The sequence below is a fragment of the Silurus meridionalis genome, chromosome 11 (genome assembly GCF_014805685.1).
Source record: "Silurus meridionalis isolate SWU-2019-XX chromosome 11, ASM1480568v1, whole genome shotgun sequence".
NCBI lineage: Eukaryota > Metazoa > Chordata > Actinopteri > Siluriformes > Siluridae > Silurus > Silurus meridionalis.
In genome coordinates, this window is record NC_060894.1 from 2,092,476 (window position 1) to 2,116,864 (window position 24,389).

At 39.1% G+C, this 24,389-nt stretch overlaps 1 protein-coding gene across 1 annotated transcript in view; it reads right to left on the bottom strand.

The window, feature by feature from the left end:
- LOC124393917 (leucine-rich repeat transmembrane neuronal protein 4) overlaps positions 1 to 24,389 on the bottom strand; it is a 114,904-nt gene that overhangs the window by 48,346 nt on the left and 42,169 nt on the right. The window lies entirely within an intron of this gene.

The window sequence follows — 24,389 nt, forward strand, 5'->3', positions numbered from 1 at the left end:
AACAAGCTGTATAGTAATATTTTGATTTGTTAAATTATATATTTTTATATAGTTTTTCATATTTTTGTAGCACCAGCACACCATGAAAGAATTCCTTGTACATGCAATTCATGATACTTGGCAATAAAGATGATTCTGATTGTACACTTACGTGCCAAGACTTAAATTACGTTTCCATTTGAGAGCATTCTGAATGTGTGCACTGTGTTCTTTCTTTCTTTCTTTGACCACTTTGGCCAACACGCTCCTTCACTTCCACAAAAAAATTTAAATATAAGTGTAAATCATTGCCCTCCAACTCGTATGTGCAGAGTTTTCTTTAGTGGAACCAAGAACAAAAGCAAAATGGTCATAAGTAAAATTACTCAAGATGAAATGAAGTATGAAGTGATTTCGTTCTACCCTAGTCATCTAAAACTCAGGAGTCGAGCTTACTATGCGTTTTCCTGCTAGTTCCATAAAAGAGTGTACATCATGCAGCGAAATGAAATCAGCTTTTCATATGCAGGTCTTGGCAAAACCATTTTTAGCCACCCTTCATTCTCCCTATAACCATTTTTGACCATTAAAAAATACTATTGCTGCATATGGTATACTGTTGTCCTAATACATTATCACACTTCTTGACATATTACACCATCTATCATCAATGTCAAGGCAAATACAAGCCCATCCAGGATCCACAGCAAAAGATTTTTCATGAGTTATCCCACTGAAGGTCATTCCACAATAAACAGCGGATCGATGCAGACAATTCAAACATTATACTCCGACCTCATGAGGCTCAAATGTGAAAACTTCTCTTAAATGTTTTCTTTAAAGGTGGGTCAGGCCTTTGCACTCTCTCTGACCTAGTTACAGCCTCCTTCACCCAAAACCACTACCTTGACACCATGTGCTTATTTTATCTATTTACCCCTCTGGAGATTTTTCCCTTCCACAATTTCCTCTTATATAAAATAATCCCTGCTATTTGTCTCTTTTTTCATTTCTACCCCCACCTATACTTCTGGCTTGTATGTAAATGATTGGCCTAGATAGGTATGAGATGGACTTGCTGGTGAATTTGAAGCAAACACAAGGGCAGTGGTGGACATCATCAATTTGGAAGCAGGGAACTTTTTCCTATTAACTACATTGAAAAAAAAAGCTACAAATTGTGGATAAACATGTGTCTTGAAAATGGTATTAATATACCAAAAATGAGCATTTTCTTTTCTTTAAATAGCTGTTTGTGAAACACATCACAAACGCACAGCACAACAATTATCGTTAGAAGCTTCCCCAAATGTATAACTCTAATTGCCCAAGATAAGTGTCTCGATGTCTTACGCTTAGATTTCTAGCTTTTTTCTTGCCATGCTAAGGCCTTCGTATTGCGCTGGTATGGGTCAGGAAACAAACAAAACAAAAAAAAACATCAATAAAAAAAAAGAAAGATTTATTTGAAATGCTGTTTGAAGGACCAAAAGGTTATTTTTCATGACAAATTAGCATCTTTGTTCATTTTTCCCTCTTTTGTTCTGCCTCATTTTTACTCTTACTTTCTCTACATCATCTTTTATTTCTCTTTACTTCTCTCTCTCTCTCTCTCTCTCTCTCTCCTCCACACATACACAGCGTAGCAGTAACCGTTAGCTGCGTGCACAGCCATTGACCGGGCGGCATCGTTTTGATCAGCAGTTAATGACACTTAGCGAAATCGTTTCGTGACAACCAGGCGCTGTTTAGAGTGGAACAGATGTTTCGGCAAAACGTTCACGCGGATTTAATTAGCCATTGATGCTAAGTGTACGAGTTGGAGAGAAACTGCGCAGTTTGAAATATGGCCGCCATGACACTCGGGCGCTAACGCTAACAGGGACTCGCGACAAGCTGGAGAATGGAAGGGTTGCAGAGGAACAAGGTGATACACCAGATTGCTCAGGCTGTGTGGGAAATGGGAGGGTGAGCGAGCTCGGGTTTAGAGGTGTACATCTGGTTCTAACGGTGTTGTCTACGGGGCCTGTTTGAAATGGAGATGCTATAGATCAGGGGTGCTCACACTTTTATGGCTTGCAATTCCAAAAAATCTACCTAAATAAAAAAATATCAAATAGATATACTCTCTCTAAATATATATATGGTGGGGGGTTATGGGTTTGAGTCCTGGTCATGCCGGGCTGCCACTCTTGAGCTCTTAACCCCCCCATGTGTGCTTAGTTGTGGGAATGGGGATGAAGTACTCCACCATGGATGGTCCCAAGCCCAGCTGGAAAAGCGAGGCGGGTGGGTTGTTGGGCTCATGGTGCAAGAGAACTAAAAAAAAAAAAAAAAAAATATATATATATATATATATATATATATATATATATATATATATATATATATATATATATATTGAGTACACTTTATAAATACACAATACAGCATATGTTAGCGTACCCTGCAAAACAGCATGACATTACATGCATTGTCCAGACAATAGCTGCTGGTAGCCAGCCTCAAGCACACTTCTAAATAATCATCAGTCATGGTGGAACACTGAAAAGGCTTTTCACATTTGGGAAAAGGCTCACTCAAATAAGTGGAGTCACTTAGCTCGCTGGAGATTCGCAGTAGCTCGCACATGTTTGGTGACCTGCGTGTTAGAAGAGAAGAGCTCTCAGCCTGGCCACCCTGTACGTCAATCAAGTGGCAAATGGGATCAGAAAGATAGATGATAGACTAACATCTAAAATTTAATTTTGAATACCGGCTATCACGGACCCCTGGTATAAACGATTACTTGCATAATGCCTATTCTAGGTAACTTTATTGTTCAATACCTAACTGTTTTGCAAAAACGTCTCAGAATTCTATACCTGAAAAACTGATATTTTTTAGATTATTATTCATATATATATATATATATATATATATATATATATATATATATATATATATATACACACAATGCAAAACAAGCCTTTTGACCCCTTTATGTTAGAAAAAAGATCTATTATTTTCGCATCTCTGAAACTTTTGACAGTCTGCTAAATGTCACACAAATCTTTAGACACTGATTTATGCTTTTGTGAGCATCGTCAATGCATAAATCGCTCGAAATCTCCTTACTCGCACACCACTCCATCCACTCCGATCTGTCAGAACACCTGCTCGGTGCAAGTTTCAGAAGCAACTCATCAAGACTTGAGCCACAGCTGAGGCACTGTTTAACCTCAAATACACGCCCCACTGGTGTCCTGCAATCATCCTTTTGTCCTCTCACACCTCCCAACACCTGCTTACACCTCTGATGTCCCACCATATGAGATATTACCGTCTGGAACTGTTTTGAAGGCTTGAAATTGTAAGGAGATTCTGTGCAGATATTATCCACAATATTCACAATTTCTATTTGATCATGAACTCTTACTCTCTGTGTCTGTGTGGAGCATCACATATTCAGCAGATGGGTTTCTTCTCTGTTCTTCTGGACACAACATTGGAAAACATTCAGCTTGTTCTGGAGTACTGTAAATATTTTAATATTCTCAAAATGTTTTATGGATATCAGAAAGAAGAGATCTTTCATAGGTAGTCTTGAGTTTGTCATTGTGGGAGTCAGGGGTTTCTTTGGTTCTTTCAGTATTATGGTTGAAGAACATCTCTGCATCAAATAAATCCTACGCACTTTGAAAAAAGACCACAAGGAAGAACCTATTTTTAAGCCTATTCTTGAGGATTTCCTGCTTCATCTCATTACACCATCCATTCAAAACCCACACATCCAATTTCACCACCAATGGCCACCTTACGTTTACCACGTTTCTTGACATCACACCAAAGGAGAAACCTCTCACAAAGCAGCCTGATGGCTTGATGTCCAGCTGCAAAATACAGCTGGAGATACATCAGAGCAGAGCGAAAAGGATGCCAAATAAGTCATGTTTGAACAAAACACCAGCTTCCAATAACGTCTTCGAAATGATACAGGAAATGAAATGCACGTTATCAGTTATTGCCGGGGTGTTAAAGGGCAGCGACATCAGGGTTCTTTTTTACATTAAACACCTGCGTGTACTGGCACGGACGCAGTGAACCTTTATAAAGTGGCAGGCGTAACAGGTGATTGTTTCAACCGCGCGTATAAAAACATTCATAAAATGAGAAGCACATTTTTTATGGATTTGACACAAAGCTGTCTGGTGTGTGGAGCCCAAGTGCCATCATCAAACCTACACACACAAACAAGACATCCAGGTCAGGCTGTTGGAAGAACAAACTATAAGGTTACTCCACTCCAGCACTCCACGCTACCATTGATTCTTGCAAACCCCAATGTGTTTTATCCCCTATATGCATACGGTTCGCCTCTGACGAGCCTCTTCCAGACGTTGAATTAACTTTAACCTCAATCTGTCCTGTGTAATGGTGTGTCACATCCTGCCTTTTCCCAGTGTTAACATTTGCATAGAAAAGAGTCACAGCTGTTATTGCTGAACTTCTGTAGGAAAAGAGCTTGTAGGTCAGATTCGGCAAGAGAGCGGAAATAAAACACTTGTTCCCACACACACAAACACACTCACACACACACACACACACACACACACACACACACACACACACACACACACACGACAAAGGTAGCAACAAACAGATGCTTGCATCTGGTGGAAACATTTATATTCATTATTCGCCAAATTAATGACGTACGGTTGAGTTCTCTTGAAGTCTCAAGACCAAAATTGGTGTTGGTCCAAATCCCTAATATACCCTGATATGTCCTAAACTGCTAGAAAAACATCCTGTAATTACACCATATGACCAGAAGTATGGAACATCTGACTTTTCCAAACATACGTTGTTTTTCCTTAAACATCTTCTTTCAGGCTTCTCCCTTTAGGAGGCACCACAGCGAATCATCCGTCTCCGTACACCCCTGTCCTCAACATCTGCCTCTTTCAAACCAACTACTTGCATGTCTTCCCTCACCACATCCATAACCCTCCAGCTTGGTCTTCTCTTTCCTCCTTCCTGGTGCCTCTATCCTCAGCATTCTCCTACTAATATACCCCATGTCCCTCCTCTGCACATGTCCAAACCATCTCAATCTCACCTCCCTCACCTTGTCACCAAAACGTCCTACATGTACTGTAACTGTATTCGTAAATCGGTTATACAAGAAGTCATAAACAGTGAATAGAGCGTATTTAAACACTATGGCAAGCAGTTCATTTGTGCAAGAACTGACCACTGAGATTGTTCAAATCTTAAACTTCGAACTGATTTTTCTGCCGTGATGTGTTTATTTTGTTCGTCCCGTCACTTTCAATCGAACCTCCGCTGGAAATTAGGATGGGAACCGGGATATGAACGTTCGCCTCGTCACGTATAAAATGCGTTTATTTGCATACATTAAAGTTTATGAAGACGGTGCGATTGTCAGTGAAATATAAATGTATAATATCCTGCTGCATGCTAAGCGCTCGGTGGTGAGCTTTAAAGAGCGCTCGACACACATCGGCTCCAACGAGGAGTTTTATGGTGTGTTTGTTGGATTAAATGTGAGGCGAGTCGAGGGCACACTTCCAGTCAGCTGTGTGCATTTACAGCATATGTGTGTGTGGTGTGTGTACTATGTGGTGTGTGTACTGCGTATATGATAATGTATATGTCCTTGTGTTAAAGTGTCTGCTCGTGTTTACTCTCTGTGTCTCTTTAGCCCGTGACGAGGTGACAGGCCCGGGATTGTAATTCCACTCTCATTTCCTGCACGATGCAGACCGGCGCTGTCGCTCGCCAACCAACGGAAAATGGCTCTGTCAATCACACCTCCATTACCCAGAGGTCTTCTCTCTCAGCCGTACATACAGTACGTTCACACGTGTTTTTTCTTTCTTCTTGAAAGCACCTTTTTGAGTCGTCGCAGAGGAGCTGTATGGAGGCCACGTGATGTTTCTTCATTGATGGAGTGTCGAACGCTAACACTGTGTCTATACCGTCCTGATTAGTGGAGCAGGTCTGTGTGGTGAAAGACTTTCTACTGAGATTTAAAGAGCTCTCTCTCTTACAGTGTCTCTCTCACACACACACACACACACACACACACACACACTAACATAATTGATTCACATAGCGAATTTATGCCCGTGGTTGTTAGATGAAACGAGTGTCCAGGGTACAGTAACAGGAAACAGGAGATATTTAGGGTTTGAAGATCTAAGCGTGTGTTTGTGGGGGTTATAGTGGTGGTGGTAGTGGGGTAACAGATCATCTCTATGGTCATGTGAGGGATTATTAATACCTGAACCTTATAAATGATTTACTACTTTTTTAAATTATTCTATATCTACCACATAAATATGCCTGGTCAGGTGTTGGTTCAATGTTAGTTTCTTTCTACATACAGTACACACTATCTATCTATCTATCTATCTATCTATCTATCTATCTATCTATCTATCTATCTATCTATCTATCTATCTATCTATCTATCTATCTATCTATCATTATCATCAATTCACATCTAAACTTCTTCTGAACTTCTAAAGAATAAAGGTACAGTGATAATAATCCATTATTCTACATTTCCATTTATGGCATTACTCCAGTGGGACAATGTTGATCTCATTTATACAACTAAACAGCTCTGGGGTTGAGGGCCTGTTTCAGGGACCCAATTGTGGCAGTTTTGGTGTGGCTGGGATTTAAATATACAACCTTTAGATCCAAAGTCCAATTCCTTAACCACCAAGCTAAGACCTCCCTGCATCCTGCATATTATCCTCCACTTACACATACGTGATGGCTGCACCATGCAGGAGCACAAAAAATCCGATTAATTTACGTAACGATGTGTTGGAAATAAGTAATAAACTAAAAGGTCCAACTGACTTTAACTCGTTAGTCTACTGTCTCTAATTTCACAGGAAGAACACGCAATAGTCTCGAGTTTCACAGGAAGAACCATGCAGCAGCGACACCCTAAATACAGCCCAAAGCTTGTTTCAGTGAAATTGCAGAAACTGTTAAAAAGCTATTTTTGCACAATAATTGCTTAGAAATTTGCCAATATTTCTTTAAACCAGAAAGGAATCATTTGTCTTGCTACTGAACTAACGAATCACTCCGTGGCAGAAACTGTGCAGGATGAGAAAAAGTCGAAATTTTTAGCCAACATGTGAACCTCGATCGTCACAAAGAGCATCTGACGGCTTGAATAACTTCCGGACTTCCGCTGTGCTGCATGACTGACTCTCTGTCGCCTAAAAGAAGCCATCTGTCTTTAATAAGGACACATTTTACATTTAAATGCAAGAAAATCCCGTCTTAGTGTATGACCAAGTGCCTGTCATGGTGAAGGGAAAGAAATGAGTTTGTCAAATATCCCTTCTGTAATATCCTCTTTTCTCAATGGACCTCCTTATCTCTCTCTCTCTCTCTCTCTCTCTCTCTCTCTCTCTCTCTTTCTCTCTCTCTCCCCTCCCTATTTCTCTGGAAGCCACCAGGAGTGATCAATCAATCGTTCCAAGTCAGCTTTGTCCACTTTAATTCATTAAAACTCCTCCGTCAATGCCCTCTAGGCAATACCACTAATGTGATAAGCCACAATATAGTCTCCTACACACACACACACACACACACACACACACACACACACACACACACCTACTCAGTCATCATCTCATTCAATTCAATTATTTAAAGGGATAATAACTTCGATAATGGTGAATTATCAGGACCATCCCTGTAACACAATTAGAAAACCACCACCCCCCTGGCGACTCATCACGGCCCTCACTTTGCTTTGAAAATCAACTGCTCTTTAATGTATTATCATAAAATATGCCTATCTATTATAAAGATTAACATATAGTAACGTGTTCAGGCGTCCGAAACACAGTTAATTGTTTGAAATGCCAGTATTTGAGCATTGAAGTCATTATATGGTTGATATAATTTATTATTCAGCCGCACAGGGTTTTATTCTGATGTAGACAGCAGCTCTATTGGGGGCTTTAGGTTAACTAAATATTCATTGCATGGGTCTCATGAATATTCAGATATTATAATTAGGCAAATGCATTTTAGGGGAATTATTATTATTATTATAATTAATATTTTATTAGTTATTTTTTGTTTCAATTTTGTTAACAATTTAAAGTATAGAAATGCTGAAAAATCTACATCTTAACGCCTTATTACATGGAATTAAGATGACGTGGTAAAAACCTTCATTATACAAACAATACAGTTCTGCATTCTGATTGGACAGAAGATGTTTGGTTATTTCCTAGAACAGCAGTAGTTTTTATTGAAATCTCTGCTCTAGTATGTTAGTTTTAATTCTTTTACAAGGAAATGTATGGAAAAGGGTTTTGACAAAATCTCAGTATATTTTTATTTACAAAACAAAATGGATTATTATTAATATAAAGAGGTTTTCAGCATTCTGAAAGTTTTGTACAACCTGCTCTCCTTAAAATTTAGAGATTTTGTATTAACATATCCATTCATTTAGAGGAAGAAGAATAATGTGGACAGATGTATGTAGACAACTAACTATTTAATTTTGTTTTGGGGTATTAATTTGTTAAGATGTTTCACTGGATTTTGGAGAAAGCTTAAGAATGAAAAAAGAGATGGATGGATGGATGGATGGATGGATGGATGGATGGATGGATGGATGGATGGATGGATGGATGGATGGATGGATAGATAGATAGATAGATAGATAGATAGATAGATAGATAGATAGATAGATCTTGATCATTTAACAAAATGCAAAGTAAAGGGAAAAAAAAACAAAAATTCAAATCCAATTCAAATAAAACATTTTGTGGCCTCAATATTTCTTGGTTCACTTCTGGGTACAGTTTTTGAAGAAACTCAGCAAGTATGACATGATAAGATCAGTATCATCGTACTGTATTATAAAACCTCAGATTTTGCAGGAATAAAAAAACAAAATAAACAATCTGTAAATTGGTGGCATTTGTCTTAACCATGTGATCAGAAAGATCAGAAGATCAGATGCAAGACATAATATCAATGCTAATCCAAACACGCAAAATAACCCAACATGGTGACAAACATCTGCCTGTTTCATACACACACACACACACAATCCATTGTTCCACAGGACAGATTTAAAGGTCACCATATAAACACTGTTTGGTTTTAAAGCATGCCTTGTTTGCGAGGTGTCTGCGCCGAAGTCACGGCCGGAGATAGCTTTTAGTATGCTGCGGATGGAATCGGAGGCATGAGCCTGGCAGTAAGTCTCCTGTAAATCTCCAAAAGATGAGATATGAACGGAGTTTGCGATGAAAGCCTAGTTTAATCTGACAGGGCTGAATCTCGCCACAAGCTTTGATTTCTTTGCGCTAGTTTTTATCCGCAGCAGTTCACATTTCTGTGTCTACAAACAGAATAACTGATCCATCATTTAAATATGCTTTCACGAGCCTAAAAACGCCGTGGGTTTGTACCACAGCGCTGCCCGAAATCTCCAGGCTGATTGGTCCGTTCGAGTCATTTTCTGATCATGACGGAGCAATAATGCAAGGAAGTCAGAAGCAGGTGCAGAATGGTGATTAATAGTACAAACAAATGAAAATTAAACTAAACACCAAGAAACAAAGACAAATAACTGAAACTATGGAACATAAACATAAATGAGGATTCGCAAAACCAACATGAATGGGGGATTGTATCTCAGATATACACCATATGGACAAAAATTGTGGTTCTTCCTCAGACTGTTCCTATAAATTCGAAAGCACACAATTGTAAGGAATGTGTTTGGATGTGAACTAGGATTTGGAAATCCAAACCTGGTCCAGCATGCTTTACTGTAGATGGTTCAGAGTGGAAGATCTCCTGCTGTAGAGCTCCATCCATGAACACCTTTGGGATGAATGTGAACACGGACTGCACCCCAGGCCTCCTCACCTTCTCACCTACATTACTATCTGACATTACTGACACCCTTGTGCTTGAATGAGCCAAAATCTCCTCATACACCCCCATAATCTAGTGGAACATCTTCCCAAAAGAGTGGCAATATCGTTTGCTGTAACCTTCTATCCAACTTTCTTTTTCTATCTATCTATCTATCTATCTATCTATCTATCTATCTATCTATCTATCTATCTATCTATCTATCTATCTATCTATCTATCTATCCAATTTTCTTTCTTTCTCTCTCTCTCTCTCTCTCTCTCTCTCTCTCTCTCTCTCATTGTTAAGGTGTCACACATGCATCGTTGTCACTGCAAACTGAGTCATTGCAAAATCCAGAAAGCAAGTTGTGATTGATGATAAACTGACCCTGTTTAGTCTCCATTCTATTTTCTTCTTTTTAATTTTCACTCTCTCCATGAGCTCCAGGCTCAACTTCAGCTTCTCCTCTTCCTTCCTTCCTTTCTTCTTCTTTCTTTTTTTTTTTTTTGACAGGAAAATGTTTCACTCTTTTTCGTGAATGACACGTCTGTAATTTGGACACCATGCTATTTATCTCAGCTGCACCATTTGCTAAAATGTTTAAAATTTGCTTTAGAAAGTCAAATGCTAAAAGTGTTGGAGGTGGAAAGGCTTCATGATGGTGCCAGGCGGTCATTACCATCATAATCTTGTCATTTATTCAAACACATTTTACTCTTTTTTTTCTTTTGTTGTTTTGTTTGCTGAGACGCTTTAAAAGATTTCCAGCTGAACTCTTCAGTCATCCTAATAATTTTCAAGCTCAGAGTAAACGGTAAAAAAAAAAAAAAAAGCAGGAACAGGAAATGAACATGGATATTGCTTTTCTGAATAAGATTTACTGGCTTGAGATTATAGAATCCACATTTGTATCACTTTGATTTCTTCATTATTGCTTTCATTTCTCAGTCTTATCTTCATCCAAATTTTATATATTTATTTTTATTTGGCATTGCTGCATTGTCAAAAGAAACCCTCATCCTTAAACTCGGGTGTTTCTGCTAGAACGATTTGAGTACAGTCGTGTTCTCACAAACGTCCACTTTTTTATTCTTTTAAAACTTCAAGCACAGAAAACTCATTCATCAACATGCTCAGGAACGTTTTTTTGGGGGAAGATCGTTTTTTTGCACACGCATTCCACACTGTTAAGTAGAGAAACACCCAATTAATCACCTATATATATATATATATATATATATATATATATATATATATATATATATATATATATATATATACACACACACACACACACACACACACACACACTCAGACACACAAATCAGGCATCTTTGTGACGTCTAGACGTCTGGGTCAGAGCATCTCCAAAACTGCAGCTCTTGTGGGATGATTCAAAGGAAGGAATTGTGGTGACCCTACGACGTGACATTGATGCACGTGAGGAGTGAAGGCTGGCTTTTGTGGTCCGATTCAAAAGACAAGCTGCAGTAGCTTAAACTGCTAAGAAAGTTCATGCAGTTGATGCTCGACAGGTCACAAATGTTTTGGCAGCAAAATATATATATATATATCCGCTCCAAATGGATATGCTTAAGTGTACTATATATACTCCTAGACATCTGATGATATAATTCGATATAAAAAACCCAATTATGTTCTTTTTTCCAAACTTGGTCCCTGAAAGATCTTCCACAAAAATCCATGTAAACCATATATTCATAGAGGTGGCTTTTTGCACAGAAGAATTGTAATGTTGGAACAATTTCTGGTCTCCTAGTTCAAATTAAAACAAAATACAAACCCTATGGGGTCCGAAGGCAACACCTATATGATTGTGTGCCTCTAAATTTGGAGAAGATCCATACAGTTGAAAAAGCGTCCCAATACTTTTTTTCCATGTAGTGTAAGTGTGCAGAAAATGGTGCCACACAAATTCTGTAGTAATTAAATGAAACAGCTCTCAGAAAGTAACCCTACACCTACGCATGAGGCGAAACCAGCGTAAATAGTGCAGGCAGTGGTTCACGATATGAGTCAAATTACACATTTACGCTGCATTCATTGTGCCTCAGAAATGGTAATAAGCAAGTATGAAAGCAAAAGAGAAAATGCATCAACAAATAGGTGTGTTTGTTTCCACGGTTATTGAATGTAAAGCTTGTAAAAAACCTTAACCGCGTTAATTACAGCGACGTTACAGAGCCTCTGTGGTTATTGGTTCTGTTTGGTAGAGTACAATAACAAATAGCAACAAGCTAGCCAGAAGACAACAGTGACTAGCTTAGCGATAAGCTAGCCAGTTAACTCTAATCGCAATGATTAACTCTTCATAAAAAAAAAAAGGATTACGATTAGGATGATCAATGATATCAATCGAACCAAGTACTGTGTCTGACTATAATCAGATCTAAATCCAGTGCGGCTCTAAACTCATTAGAAAGCAGAAAAGGGGATTTTACATTTACATGCACAATGCGAGTGGACGAGTTGATTTGACATTTTCATTCTCTAATGCAGCATTACAGCGTGTTTTTTTCTTTTACAGTCATAAATTTCCAAACCTACGCAAACGTCTGTCTGTTTATTAAATCTTGAAGAACCAACATTCTGGCTCGTCCTGATTTGTTATGTGGCTCATGGCACCATTCATAATGACTGCAGAACTTTTAAAGAGTTTATGCCAGTGTGTTTAACATCTCTATATGTGAAAGAGCTAAACATTCTAGCATTTGAACTGGAAACCTGGCAGGCAAGAATGTTTAAGATCTGATGTAGCATCTTTGGGATGTTTTTTTCAGTTCTTATAGATGTCCATAAAGTTATATGCCTCTTTTATTGAACTTTTATTAGGTCATAAATTTACTTAGGTTCATTCAGCATTAGCTTAGCAACAAACAAGCAAAGCATATGTATTGTATTGCCGTTATACCACGATAGCTAGTATCAGCTAATTTGGTTTGACCTGAATTACAGTACTTCCAGACTAATCACAACCCAAATGTGGCTCTTCCCCAAACTGTTCCTGCAAATTTTAAAGCACAGACGTGGATTGAATGGCTTTGTGTGTGATGTACAAGAACTAGGAAAAGAAAGAAGCCCAAAAAACACCTCCAGCCTGACTTTGCACCTGTGCACTAAGCCAGCTCTGCAAGAAACTTTGGTAAAAATGACCCTGACCTCCTCAACCTCAACTGATCACCTTTTAGGATGAACTGAAACTTCGAGTCCAACCCAGGCCTCCTCAGCTGACAAAAGTCAAAAGTCTTGAAAACCCTTTTCAGATGTGTAGAGCTTTTTACAAGGTGGTTTCGAGACTAACGTTGCTGCTATTCTGAACACGTGCGTTACCACGTTTGCGATTCCATTGCGGACAGCGAGTTAGAACAAAGAGCAAACGTTTGACATATGGCGGCGCTGCAACGAGTCGTCTGAGGTGTTTTGAGCGGCACGCAGACGAGGAGAGATCAGGAAGACCTTCAACGAGCTCAATGATGTTCAGCGGAGAACAATCCACATGATCTCACTTCCGCACCCACCCTTCTCGCCAGATTTGGCTCCTGCAGACTTGAAGATCCTGCTCGGACGCAGTTTAGACACTTTTGCGGAGATCCAGCGAGAACAGCAGAAGGTGCTTAAAACGCTTTGAAATGAAGACTTCCAGGACACATTTTGGAAGTGGCAGGAAGGCTGGGAGAGCTGTATTGCTGTGCAAGGGGACTGTTTTGAAGGTGATGGAGTTATAGATAAGTAAAGCACTTTCATGTAAACGGAGCTAATCTTGAAATTTTTTGATGCTGTCTCGTATAACAGTGAAGGTGAAATGAATCTGGAATTCCATGTGCAACACAAACACACGTGTGCACGTATGCTTTGCGCCGTATAATGTTTATTAGTGTAATTTCATTGGATCTACTTGAGGGCACTTAAATAAGGGTATAAATTAGAGAACTTTGATTAGGACATCTATACTTTTGATTAGAGTTCTTCAACTGATCCACTCACATTGAGATGATTTACATTTATAATCTGCAAATTCGGTGTCTTTACACCTCGGTTTCGACTGCTGCACACACCCCAAAGTTTTTTCCATTCCCTAAAAACAGCACATCTCCGAAACATTTTTTGTTTCAGTGGATAATCTGACCTGGATACACTAGATTTGTACCTAAGAGCTGCTGATGTAATCAGGTTTCATCCTTATGTTGACTCAAGCAGTTTCTTTTCTCACTGCTGTTGTCTCTGGGTTGTTCATTAGGGATCTTATGCTGCAATCTATTGTACTCAGAACCCGGAAAAACCCTGATCTCCGACATGCCGAAGTGCGACGGAATGATGACTTAATGCAAAAATTCTCCAGTGAGTCGGAACTCTCTGAAATAATCACACCTGATGTTCTCAACACAACGGAGCTCAAATAATCGCTTTCCCACCAACACATAACTTCACTTGAATACACAAACAAACTTTGCATTTTGACAAATCCATACAATGTAGGGTCGAAAGTATTTGTACAACAACTTCCTCCTCTTTTTCTACCATCAAGTTGGAGGTCCATTATTATATAAGATGTCTCTGGATGTGGTCAAATAAAAGTTTTTCCCTTACTTGAACTAAGAGACCCAAATATGTTCCAGGATAACAATGCTCCTCTGCACAAAGCCAGCTCCATGAACATCTGCTTTACATGGGATCGAGTAGAAGATCTTCTACTATAGAGCTCCAACCCTATTGAACTGATGAATGCGAACGCTGACTGCACCCCAGGCCTCCTCACCTTCTCACCTACATCAGTACCTGACTTCTAAAATCTAGTGGAACATTTTCCCAGAAGAGTGGAGGATATTATAAGAGCAAATGGGGACTGAATGTGAAATGGGGCAACCAAGTGTCCACAAAACTTTATAATTTTGATGTTAATACCTATTGTTTAAATTGAATTATTACAGAAGCTAATTATTCATCTCGAACGGCTCGTGTTTGTGGATGATGGTGAAGGTAAAAACAGCTTTTTTTCTGCATCACATCATCACACACAGAGAAATGAGAAGAAGGGAAGACTCCTAATTTTCCTCTTCTTCCTCCTCATTTCTCTGGACAGGAATGTCATTAGGATTCTGCCCAGGTCTTTTTCCCCCCTGACTGCCTTTGACTTTCTGTTTATAGTTTCACCACAACACTAATTTAATCTCTAACCTACATATAGGCTCGCCAAGTCGTGTGTGTGTGTGTGTGTGTGTGTGTGAGAGAGAGAAGATGTGTAGATGTGTGCATGCACGTGTCTATGTGAGAATCATGTAATCATTTGTATGCTGTGTGTGTGTGTGTGTGTGTGTATGTGTGTGTGTGTGTGTGTGTGTTCACGCATGTGAGCCATGTATTAATTTGCATGCTCAAATATTTATTGCACGAAGGTCTGATGCCTGGTATGTGTGTGTGTGTGTTGTGTGTGTGTGTGTGTGTGTGTGTGTGTGTGTGTGTGTGTGTGTCCTCTGGGATAAAGTAGTGGTATTCAGAGGCTCTTATTAAAATGCAAGTCCTGACCTCTGTGGAAAGTGTTTAAAAAGAAAGAGAGAGAGAGAGGGCAAGAGGCAGAGAGTGAGAAAAGGGAGGGAGGGAGGGAGGGAGGAGGAGGGATGGAGTAAAAGAGAGAGAGAGACAGATAGACAAAGATGGAAGAAGAAACAATAAGTAAGACAGACTGTGAGAGAGACAGATAAAGAGACAAACATGAAGACAGACAGAGGAATTATGGATACACATGGATTGAGGGATAGTTGGACAGATATAAAGGAAGAGGAAAAACAGACAGATCAACAGAGAGATACTGTATTTGCAAAGAAAGAGACAGAGACATTTAAGAGTGAGCGAGACAGAGAAAACTAAGCTTTTGCTCTTGGCTGTAAAAGATCTGATTAGCCTGACTAACTAGAACACACACACACACACACACACACACACACACACACACACACACACACACACAAAATGCAGTAAAATACAATCTATGGTTATTTACAAGCCCTGAGTCTTTAAACACAGACACAGAATCATTGCTAGCATCCCCAGTATACAGGCTAATCTTCTAATTAGCATTAAAGAATTTTCTTACATGAACCGTAAGACAAATGAGACTGGAAATAACAAGATGTGAAAGCAGCCAACCGAAATCGATCAGCACGCTGAAATAAAGACAGAAATGTTGACATTTCAGTTGTAACGCAAGTTAGCATGAAATTAGCTACAGTAGCAGGCTAAATCACTAGCAAGGATTCATTATTTTCTGCTTTCTACAGACTGTGCGATTTTCCAGACGTTTTATTGGATCAGTCCAAATTACACTGTGCGAGGTATGTAGACTGTATAATAATGATGAAGATGATGATGATGACACTTTTTAAACCATAGGCTATAATAATAGAATAAGACATAATCACTTTGCAATTGTGCTAGCATTAAATTAAGTGGTTATGAGAATCCCAGCTTCACCAAGCTCCCACTCCTGGGCCCCTGAGGAAGGCCCTTAACCATACTACCCATGAGTATCAAAAATTTTCGAGACTATTGGTGTTACTGTTGCTATTGTGACCACGTCTGCGATTTCATCAAGTTAGAACACAGAGCAAATGTGAAATTCTGCGTGAAAATGGGCAACTCTGGCACAGAAACGTTTGACATGACGTACGTTTGACATTGAAGTCGGTCATCTTTAGTCTGAAAAAATCCTAAAACCAGATATTACACATTACATTTTTGAAAATCTGCTCTGCTTTAAGGTTCTGTGTGACGTGCTAGGATCTTGAGGAGGTGAAAATCCATCATAGCACTGAAAAGCAAACATAATAAAACAGCAGTGTTCACCAGAGACAAGATGGATGCAATGGATGCAAGATCAGCTTCAATTTTAACTGCACTCAACTCAACAGTGTAATAAAAGCCACATGCAGAGCCATGTGCTCTCAATCTGTAACATGAAACTATATTTTTATTGGATTTATGGATACAGATTGCTAAAAAGGTTTTAATGAATTTACTTTAACAGCAGATCTGACAGTAGTGCAGCTATAAATACGGTTTGTATGAATGCATTTGTTGTAATACGTATATTTTCTAGAGCAACAGCTCATTTACATTATGGGGAGATTAGTAAAGTTTTCTGTAGGGACAATTATGGAAGGAATCTTTGGCGTCAGTAAGTGACGAGTCATCACAAAGAGCGATTTGTTCATTTTCTTGTGCAAAACTGTTCATAGTATTACTTCATCTTCATGGTTCTTTAGTGAAACCCTCTGTGATAATGTCATGTATCTTCAGGCTGTTTATATGAAGGCATATGAATCTGTGAATCAACTAAATTCTGCCATGTTCTTGTAGGAGTGACAATGAATAGTCAAAGATTCGATGCTACAATAGAAGGAGCCTGATTTGACTACCAATCTCACAGTCGAATCTTCTCTGAGATGTTATGAAACGAGGATCGTACCATTTCGGTTATATGGGGGTGTCTGGTTTTACATAGAACTACCGGTTTGCTTTTGATAAGTTAATATGCTAATTATTATGATAATCTTGTAATGTTATGTTAATACTTTTAATAAACTTTTTTTTGTGACAGATTGAAGTTTCACTTTCCATGATTTGTGACCGACACAAGAGCATCTTGGTGGCAGGGATTAAAATATTTAACAATGTCTGGAGATTCTGTAGAGGTGCTGTATATTCTGTTCTCATTTCATTCAGCAAATATATTTTTTGTTGTTTCTCAGTGCATCGTTGTTGCGCTGGACATATGAAATGCAACTCCTGTCTGCAGTGTGGCTTTTCTGCACTTATTTACTAGTTAGATGTTCTGTACATCATGGCTTTAAAACGTTAAGAGAAAAACACGAATCGTTTGTGAGCGACCCATCATGTCATTATTTACTGAAAAATATTTCATAGGGTTGTACCAGGATCTACTTGAAGAGATGTATTTTGGACGCAAGAGTGGATTCCAGGGACAACAAAAAGGGCAAAAAAAAGCGAGTGTATTATTTCTGAGTCACTTTGTTGGAGCAGCTCCATATATACCTCATAAATTATTGCTAAACCGTTCATGGCAATTGTAGCCCAAAGCCAATGTAGCAAACTGTTTGTATTAATTCCAGTCGAAATCCATCTTCATGGTTCTGAACCATCCGCAGTAATCTCATGTATCTTTAGGCTGTTCATGTTCAGCAGCAGAGAGTGGTTTCCAGTTCCAATGATCATTTAGGAAACCTTGCTCTCTCTCTCTCTGAAAGAGGGAACCATTGTGATCCTTTGCTTTAGTGAACCTATAACTTAGTGTAGGATTTAAAGGTACATGAAGTCCTGGATTATACACGCTGCTGCCGTACATACGTGTACACCAAATGGCTGTTGTATATTAACCTGAGAGTACAAATTCCAGCAATCTTATGGATTTAAATCCTCAACTACGCCACTGCGGATGTCAGTTTATATTTTTTTCCTAGCCATCAGGTGCATTTTTTCCACCTGAAAAATGCTTCCTTCATGACGCCCCCTGAACTCTCTGATAATGAAACGCCTCGTTGTTTCACGTTCCCATGCTCACCGCTCTGAATAGCGTTCCGTGCAGCTCCGTGTTCTGTTTTTTCATCAAAAACGCTCATTGACTGATCAGTGTCTTAGCAACGAAATCCAAAGGAGAAGAACAATACGAGATAAAACGACGTGGGCGAAGTCTCTCTGTGGCTCAAACAGGTGCGTTACGACGGCCCATCGGCGACCTCGAAGCACAAACCAGAAGAACGTAAGAAACACCCACAGATATTCGGCTCCAGCGGCACCAGGGGAGCACAAGAGACTTTCCCTCATCGCTGCAGGCGTTTGTTATGACCTTCACATTCTTTGTAGGAGAGATAATCAGCTTCATGTAGCATGGACATAGGGCGTTACTGGCTGGAAGCGTTTTTCTTTCACGCGGTTGTTTTTGCAATATAATGTGCTGTCGGTGCTGGAGGTCTGGATGCTAAGATCATCAGAACCAAGTGGAGAATAGTCAGCAGTAAGAGCCAGAGTTCTAGAAGCATCTCTAGACAGTTTGCGAGAGATAAACAGCGTCCAGAAGATCTGAAGAAGTGTCAGATATGACAAAGAATAAATGGATGGATGGATGGATGGATGGATGGATGGATGGATAGATGGATAGATGGATAGATGGATAGATAGATAGATGTTAAAAAGTATATGGGGGGAAAAAAAACTTTATTACTCCAGAAAAAGCACTTTAAAGCAGATCTAACTAACTTTTGTTCACAAAGAATTAAGGTAGATTCATTTGCATTAAAAAGCACGGGTTCTGAAAATATTACAATGAAGAATATATACAAGTTTGTACTGCAAAGTAACGTTTATATAATTATTGTGTAGTAATATAACACCTGTTAGTGGGATTCATTAGGCAGCAAGTGAATTTTTTCCTTAAAGAGAAATGGGCAAGCATAAAATTTTAGCAGGTTTGATAAGGACCAAATTGTGACGTCTAGACGTCTGGGTCAGAGCATCTCCAAAACTGCAGCTCTTGTGGGATTTTCCCGATCTGCAGTGGTCAGTATCTATCAAAAGTGCTCCAAGGAAGGAACAGTGGTGAACAAACAAGTATGAAGTAGGAAACACCACGATGCCTTACATCTGCTTTATCTTCACTGTGCTTTCAAGCTCGTTAGAAGCACATAATTGGGATGTAAATGACATATTATGCAAGATTCCCGCTTAGCTAAATAGCTCCTTTTATCCCATCATGATACATTTATGACTCCCACCTTTGCAAAGGAAAAGGAAATAAAAAAGAGTGAGGTGACCTGAAGCTGAATTTAGTGGTAGAGACTGAACACAGGAGGAAATTCCAAAAGTTACATCATCCAAACCGAGCTCGCATGATCTCTGTTGTCTCTACACACGTCTGGGTCAGCGTGAAAAATGGCTAGTTTTCTTTTTTCTAATATTTTGTGTGGGTAATTTTTTCTTTTTCACAGTTTATCACAAAACTCTATTAAATGCAAAGAACACAGGGCAGCGGGTCAACAAATGACTAGACAATTATATTAAATAGCTACTAAAACATTTTGTGTATCACATCCCGACTTTGTTGTCTCTGTTTTTGTTCGTCGTGTCAAATCCTAGATGATATAATACGCTATGATGATGTGCTTTGGCTCTTTTCAGCGGGTCACATCTATAAAAATAAATAATGCAACCCAAACCACATGGTGTGTTTAATTCAGTCGCTGCAGTCGAATCGATTCAGAGTTTACTTGAAAGCTAATCAGGCACACCTGCTGTCTGGACAACACCCCAGGGACTCGTTCAAGAGTTTGTCATTGTTTTGTGCCGGGAGGACATCGTGCGATTTTTTATTGTCCTTTGCGAAAGCAGCTTGATAGACTGTACGAACACGATCGCCATTTCACACCGTATCATCTCAGTTGTCATAATGTCAGACTGTACAACAATCAGAACCTGACGCACACAAGATGAAGACTTGTCCAGAGTTTTACGTCAGACAAACGTTGTCTCGCTGACGTTAGCTAGCAGCAAACAAAAACAAGCTAGTGTTAATATGGTTCATGACAGGCCTCGGTAGTAAAAACGTCATTTAAACTCAATAACTCAAAAAGTTTATTTTCTTGTCCTAGTGTCCACTTTGTACATTTTTAATGAGCTGATTATAAGTCGTCGCGCTAATTGCCTCATCAGGTTCGGCGCTTCTGTTGGTTCTTGATGATCGTGGTAGGAGAAGTCACACTGTAGCAAAGAGTCTGGAATCTTCTGACTGCCAGAATTTTATCGAAGGAAACTATCGCAAGGCTGTCGGTGAACAAACCAGCAAGTAAAGACTGCAGATTTTAGCCTCTGATTATTGGAATCTTGAAGGATTTTCCAAATTTAGCTTAGACGACCAAATCGTGGTCTCGGGAGTAAAAAAAAAAAAACACGTCTTAGATTTAGTTTTAATTGCTTTAGAGAAGACCATATAATAGCTATTGTTGAGTATTTTTGTGTATTGTTTTTTTTTGTAGAAAATTTTATAAAAAATTAATAAATGCCACTGTAAACAGTGTATTTACTTATAATTTTAGCAGAAAGTTTCATTTTTAGGAAACTTTGAGAGCTCCTGCGTCCGTGTGTGCCATCACCTTTCTCGAGCTTTCCCTCCAAACAGACAAAAAAAAAAGAAACATATCACACACTTTGTGATAACAAGGACAAGAAGATCAATAGGAGAAACCTGACGTACTACATCCGGGTGAAGGCATCTCACATGAAGAGCAATGAATCCCACCGTCCCTCAATTCTCGACTGATTCAAACGAACGAACATTATCCCAAAGGCTAGCACGGTGCCTAGCTTCAGAACGATCGCTCTCATCTCTTCGGCACATCTGAGGCTCCTACACGCTCTGTGAGATGAATTTCAACGAGCTGCCTACTGAACATTAATCAACGTTTTTTTCTTCACATCCCCTCGCCGACTCACGGCACTCTGCTTTACATGCTCGCGTTAGTTCTCAGCTAGAGCACGGCTTCATTTTCCCACTTTACAACATTCTATCCTGCAACCGTCTCCTCCCAGAGGCCTCCTCTATTGTTCTTGTTCGTTTTTTTTTAAATATATATATATATATATATATATATATATATATATATATATATATATATATAAAACCGTTTCTCTGTGAGCCAAGAAGGAGAAAGTTTGGAAAATTACAGCCTTGCAGGTTCACTGTTTCTCCTGCCTCCTACACAGCGAGCGCAGCAGGCGAAACATCTCCAATTGTTGCTGCTGGAAAATAAAAAAGAACAGCAGCGAAATCATTAGCGCATCTGATTTCAGACATCTTGGGTTCGCTGAAGCCCATCTGTATCTTCTACGCTTTCACACAGGAGCCGAACGTTTCCGGAAAGTTATATTGAAAACTTGGGCACACATGCTGAGCTCGCCGATATCCCTTTCTTAGCATCCGAGTAAAACACAAAGCACAATATTAGCACTCTACCGGCTAAGCTTTTGTTACTACTTTGTTTCCAGGATTTAGATCCGCATTCGGCTGTCGAACGAAAAAAAAAAAAAAGAAAGAAAAGAAAGAGATGCGTCTCGTTGTGTCGTATTTTTACGCTCCGGCTGCACCAGGCATTCCAATTCTTCACATTTATCCATTTGGCAGACACTTTTATCCGAAACGATTTACAAGTACGGCAGAATCGCATCCAAATGCAGAGCTGTTATTAGAGCTGACAGTGATACAAGAGCTGCAGGACTGAATTTCCAACCGAAATAACTGCAGGAACAAAGAGGACTGAAACTAAACATGGCTGCAGTCAGCACTTCTGCAATGAAGTGTGTTTTAATCGGATGCGGGTGCCTCGCTAGTCAGATAATTGGACGGAAAATTCCTTTTCGTAGCATTAAAAACATCACAGAGCATGCCGTTATGAGAAAATAATCAACAAACCAGTGGTACTGTGTTGCATAGTTACTGTTACTGTAACAGCATACTGGGAAGTGGTTTCTTTTTTTGCCAACATTTGCAATTTCTTTTGTTATTTTTGTCAATTAATTTTTTAAATTTATTTTATTATATATTTTATCCAAAATCTATGTATTATGAATTATTATATTGTATTATATTATATTATATTATATTATATTATATTATATTATATTATATTATATCACACTTTTAATATAGTATGTGGCATCTGTACAGCTTGACATGAGCAGGTTTTTGTTCCCATATTTTTTATTTTATTTATAATAACTATTAAATAAAAATAAATAAATAAATAAATAAATAAATAAATAAATAAATAAATAAATAAATAAGCAGCTTATCATGCTATGCATAAAAACTGCAAACGATTCTGCCCCAAAGCTGACAGAAAAGTTACAGCTTTACCTTCAACTGCTACAAAGCCCTGACACTGGAGACTCCTTCCTCTTTCCACAGGATGTAACAATAAGGATATGTGATAATTAATGCATGTCTATGTTACTCTCTGTCAAGCTACATATGCTCCTGCCATTGCAGAGATCATGTCCCCTTTCTTTTTTCCAGACCTCCCCTCAGGGGCGCCGCTACAATTATTGCGTATTCGGCAAGAGACAATAAAGAAACGGAAACAATTTATAACATTAACTGAAATTAGGCGTGTTGTATACATTAAAGCTAGCGATCCCCGGTCAGGGAACCAACCCCAGCCACTCTTAGTGCCGGTCCCAAGCCCGGATAAATGGGGAGGTTTGCATTAGGAAGGGCATCCAGTGTAAAAACATGTCCCAAATCAGACATGCGGAGGATCCGCTGTGGCGCCCCCTAAAGGGAGAAGCCAAAAGAAAGTATACATTAAAGCAATTCTATACAGAAAGCTGTTATTTTCTGAAGCTCAGTGCTGTTGCATTGCTATTGCTCAATTGCATTGGAAGTACTGCTACAGCTTCCAGTGGATAAACATCGAGGGTGAGTAACTGATGAATTTCTATGTTTTGTTCATTAAAACAGCTTCATACCATTTTTAAATTCATAACACAAAACAGAAAACATAAATAACCTTTTTTTTTTTTTTTAAACCTGGACCAGGATCCATGAGGATCCACTGTGAAGGAATAAACTCAAGATACATGAAGGTGGATTTTACTGTAATTATATAAACAGTCTCCTACAATGGCTGCATTCAAAACCAACAGTTTTGTCCATCAGTGAAAACTTAATAACCTCAACAATGGTAATAAATGGATTTTTTTGTCATCCAGGTGAGAATGGGTTTTCTTTTGAGTCTGGTTCTTTTCAAGGTTTTTTCCTCATGAAGTCTGAGTGAGGTTTTTCGTTGCCATTGTCACCATTTGTTTGTTTAGTGGTGAATGCTGTGGGTTCTGGATCGGAAGGGTGGGGGTTCAAGCCCTGGTATCTCCCAGCTGCAGATCTTGGGGCCCCTGAGCAAGGCCCTTAACTCTCTCTGTTCCAAGGTTGCTGTATCACAGCTGTGCTCTGACCCCAGGTTAATACAATCACTGAGATACGAGAAGAAAGAATTTCCCTGTGCTGTAAACGTACATGTGACAAGAATAAAACCTGCGTGGAAAAGTGCCCGTGAAAAAATGATCTTAAAGGAACAATAATCAATTATAATTTGTGCATTTCTATAAACCTGCACTATTGTCAGAGCTCACTAGAAATGGTCAAAAACATATAATTATTGCCCTCTGACCCGATCAGAATCCAGAATTCAACAGCACAGTGGTCTAAACTGAACGATCGTGCCGTTTCCACGGAATTGTAATGTTCCATTACACCGGAATGAGCTTATTGGAAGGGTTTATTAAGAGTCAAAATTGAAAATGAAGACTACGAAATTGCCGCCTGGTTTGGTGAGCACACTTCAAGAAGCAATTAGCTTCTCCGACACCAGTAGTAACGGAGAAGCAAGGAAAAAACACAC